Raw genomic sequence first — 5,014 nt, forward strand, 5'->3', positions numbered from 1 at the left:
TAAATCGTCTTCAGTTCAGGGTGCCACCCCAAAAAATAAAACAAACGAAACATCTCCGTTTCATATCCAAATAAACAGTCATGCCATTCCCATTCCAAATTCTACATTCCCAAAAATTTCACATACCAAAATTCACATTTTTTACACCACTAAACCTCCCTCAACCCATCCCCAAATCTCCATTAATTCCCAATGACCAGTGGAAAAAAAAATTAATCCTTCCCATTGCAAATTCTACATGTTCAGCTCATTCATTTCAGCCAAGGAACTGTTTCAAAATTTTCCACAAATTTCCACATGCCAAAAAATATCACATTTCTCAATATTAATAAGCCTACAACCCCACACCCAAAGTCCCATAATTTCTAGATATTTTTTTTACCAATTCAAACCATTCCAACTTCAAACTTTCCAGCTCATCCCTTAATTCAGAAGTTCTACATATTCTTCTCCACTTTCCACATATAGACGGATTCATCATTCCAAATCTTTCCATCCTTTTTTGTTCACCATTTCAGCCTTCACACCCAATTTCTCCAGGAATTGCATTTTCTAATTGATACTAAATGTACTTGCTGCAGTTATCAAGGCTTCCTTCATTGTCCTCATACCGTTACCTCTCAACAAGTCTGCCAAAACAGCAGCAAATTGCTCTGCCAGCCTCTCTCATATTAGAAACACTTTCTGATGTCACGCTCAAAAATAATATTTTTTAATATGACATGACTTGCTGTCAAATGCAGACGCCCTTCAGCCGCTCAACACCGCCCAGCAACATTCCATTCCGTGGTCCTCACCCCTCACTACATACACAATGAATAAGCCAAGTTCAGTGAAAGGGGTTATAAGAGTTGCATGAAACTGGGCAAAGAGCGGATTGTGTCTTGCGAGCTGTGGGTTGGCCAGGCCTGCACTAATCAAACCTCCATATCCTTTATCCATGACTCCAAACCTTCTCCAAGTCATCAAGTTTGCAGACGTCAGAGCTGTGATGTTAGTGGCACACGTGGAGATGATGGCTCAGGTTCCTTGATATCAACTTCTGTCAGGACGTGTAAAAGTCACATATATTCTGCACTCTGGTAAAGAAGGCCAACCAGCATCTTTTTATTCCCGGAGAACTGAGGGACTTCCATCTCACCTTGAGAATGCTCAGAGAGTACTACACTTATATTGTGCAGAGCAACCTCAGTGGAATGATCATACCCTGGATGAGGAACACCACCAAGCAGTCCTATCTCACTTTTAGGACTGAGGTCTGTTCAGCTGAGCGGATCATGAAAACCAGCCATCCCAATGTGAAAGACATCTACACCAACAACAGCCGATGAATACCACAAGGACTCCAGCCACTGCAATAATTGTCTCTTTTGCCTGCTGCCATCAGAAAACTAATACAGGCAGCTCAAAGCTAATGTGCAAAGACTGAGGAGTTTCTTCCCCGGGCCATAGGGCTGATGAACAAGGAATATTGCCTTTTACGCACACAAACAAATTGAACTACGTTGGGTGATGTATCATATGGGGATACTGTATTGTTTTGTGGGTAATGTATTGTTTACATACACTGGAAAGGCACTTAAAGGGGAAGTCAAACCAAAACATTTAATTTACAATAATAAGGTCCACGCAGCCCTACTATTCTAAATACGGCATTGTGATTATTCTTGTGATTAAAAGCCAAGCAGTAAAATCCACCCATTTTTGTCCATCTCAGGGGCGGACATTTTGTCGCTTGCTGTTGACTGGAAATGGCATTACAGGGCTCAGGTTAACAACCAATTATGGCTCGCTAAATAGCTAGATAGATAGCTAGATAGCTTGATAGATGTATGGAAGGATGGATAAAACCCACAATGACCCTGTGGGATCTTATTTTGCAGCCAATGTTTTAGTGGATGTGTATATAGCTCAAATATATATATATGTGCGATGTAACATCATGTGGAGGCAAGACATAAGACGTAGAGGTATGTGAGTGATGGCTGACAATATGGGGTTTAAATGCATTCAGCGCACTTGCCCACTGTATGGCGTCCTTTTTTTAAATGATTTTAAAGCCTTGTTTTATTTCTCTCTCTCTCTCTCTCTCTCTCTCTCTCTCTCTCTCTCTCTCTCTCTCTCGCTCTCTCTCTCTCTCTATATATATATATTTTTTTATCATCCAGATTTGGCAGGGTTGTTAACAACACTGTTCTGTCTAGTTTGTCAAATTTACAAGACATTTATTTCACATTACAGGGATTTGGATAGATAGATAGATAGATAGATAGATAGATAGATAGATAGATATGTATTTTTGTTCAAAAACCTATACCCAATTAACTTGTACTTTAGAATTACGTTAAATGTTTCATAATGTTACACCCAGAGCTATTTGTTTTAAAAAGTAAACTACAGCATAACTAAATATATAAAAGAAAAAAAAGATGACTGGCACTAATACCATGATGTGCCATCTTAAGATTCTAAGATCTTTTAATGTATTATCCTCAGTGGCCAGGCCTGAAAGGGAAAGGCAAAGAGGGGAGCTGAATGGATTCCATTAATTTAATTGAAGCAGGCCTTGACAAGAGATAAAACATCTTAGGCCCACGTCTCTTCAGGGTTGGTGCTGGGCTTCATAGTAAACAAGCCGTGATCCGTAAACAAAGCCCAGAGAGCACTGCTTGTGCTGTACAGACATCAAGGCCATAGAATATGTCAGAAATGGGTCTGAATGGATATTCAAGTACACCCCCACCCATCCACCCACCTACGTCTCTGCTTCCTCCTCTTGAGTATTCAGGCAGTATACTGCTCATTGTGCCTCAGCTTGTGGATATTTTGATGCTGGCAGCTCGGTATTTCTGTGACAGTACCTGCTGTGGATCAAGCAGAAAGGGAGACATTCACTCAAAGGTGCGTTGAAATATGCATAGAAGGAATCATTGAATCCAAATGGAGCACTTTGATGTCTCATCAGATAGAATTCACCCTAACAATAATACACTGTAAGCTAATGTACAGTTGAATATTTTATACCCATGAATGGTTGACATACACAACACACAATTAATGTGATTCATTATGCATGAACCACATATTAAATTGTAACTCAATCAAAAATGTTGTGTAAATACTAACATATACTGTTGCTAGCCAGCATTGATGACTGTAACAACGATATAACAGCAATCCCCAGATACTATGCTACACTTTTGTTAGCCAGACAAACTTCAAAATGCTAATACATTCTAGTTTTTTAAAGGTCGCATAAAAGAAGGGCGAACAAAATAGGTGTATACACTTGAGTTCTCGAGAATGCCTTCTTGGGTGTGGTACGAGTGTGTCAGATTGGTTGGACAATGCTCTGTGATTGACTGGTGACCAGGCCAGGGCATACCATGCTTCTCAAGAAAGTAAGATAGGATAGGATGGGACAAGCAGCAGTTCACCCACAACTGTAATGAAGACAAGCATACCAAGTCAGTCTAAATAACAAAAGAGCAAGAAAGGAATGTAATGTGTGAGTGTAGTTCACGCCAGTGTCACCGTGCCACTGAGAGGGTGAGAAAAGTGTGAAATTGCTCATGTGTGGCCCCTAAGGAGAACATTTGTAACATCCCCCGTAACAAAAGGCAAAGCAAGTAGTTTTCTCAGACCAACAAATTAAGGTGTGCCCATTTTTCCACTGACCGCAGTCTAATTTCTGTGACCAAATTATCCTAAAACGAGACTTGCGCTGCCACCAAGATACACCCGTTTTTACGCCGAGCGCGCAGACATCTGCTTATGAAAGGAGGTCCCAGAATGTTAAATTTGCTGTTCACGCTGACTCGGAATTTGCCCTTGTGTTAAAATGTTGGTGTTTCTTTTTAAACCAGAGCATTTGCTGAATCTTAAGACTTGGTTCCTCCTTGTATTGTAAACAAGTCTACTCTGACCTTGAGGGAAATGTGAAAACTAGAAGATGCTGATAGGAATCAACAATCAACAATGCATTTATTTTTCATTTGCTTGAGTGCAAATTCTATACAATGGTGTATGACCTTAAGGACTATGGCAACAGATGATAACCACATTGTGTGATAATCTAGCTGTCCGGATACAGTACAACCTAAAAGCTCCGAAAGTAATTTTAGAATACTAAAGGTAATCAATATTGAAACTATATAACCTGCTTTACCGTCCACCTATTCTTTTCTTGTATCATAAAAGCTATTAAGTGGACTTTTGGCTTTGGAACAGTAATCAATTGATAGAGCAGAAGATAAAACGAAACTCAGCAATATGCTATTTTTGTGGTTTACGCCGTGAAACATATATTGCTATAAGTGATCTGAGATGGTCTGTGCAATCCCTCACATGCATTCTCTTTCATTTTACATAGATGCATGTACTTATTAGTAATTAAAATCACAGTACTTTGTAATACTAAGGTTAACATTGCAACCATTTACAAAATAATGTATATATAAAAATCTATCAGTGTTCTACGAACTGTACATCACTCCAGATTCTTAAGTGTACAACATTGTCCATGGAGACCCAGAATTGCTAAACGTTGAACTGTTCATACAAGATTCAGACAAAATCATCATTTTTGATGCTGCTGCCATTCTACCTTATACCGCAAATATTACCTGTTGCCATATATAATATACTTGTTCTTCTGATACTCAAATCACACTGGCGCATACAACGGATAATCTAAACATCACATGCATTGCTTGCAATACCGGCTTTCCCTTCCAAGTGTATTTCTGACTATGGTACTACAATACTACCAAAGGAGCACCACCACTCCCTTTGTTTGAAGTTTTTACAAAACGGCATTATTAAATCAAGGCTCGAAATAAGTAGTCCTGCATCGCTGTTTGCAATTTAATTTGTGTATTTTGCCGTGAATATGACGCCAATGGCTGGCATTTATGTGGGGGGAAAAAGCAAAGCTGCATCTTGTAACGGAATCATGAATGAATGCCAACTTGTCACGCCCATCACACTAGTTCAGAATATATATATATATATA

The sequence above is a fragment of the Hippocampus comes genome, unplaced genomic scaffold (genome assembly GCF_001891065.2).
Source record: "Hippocampus comes isolate QL1 unplaced genomic scaffold, H_comes_QL1_v1.1 scaffold130, whole genome shotgun sequence".
NCBI lineage: Eukaryota > Metazoa > Chordata > Actinopteri > Syngnathiformes > Syngnathidae > Hippocampus > Hippocampus comes.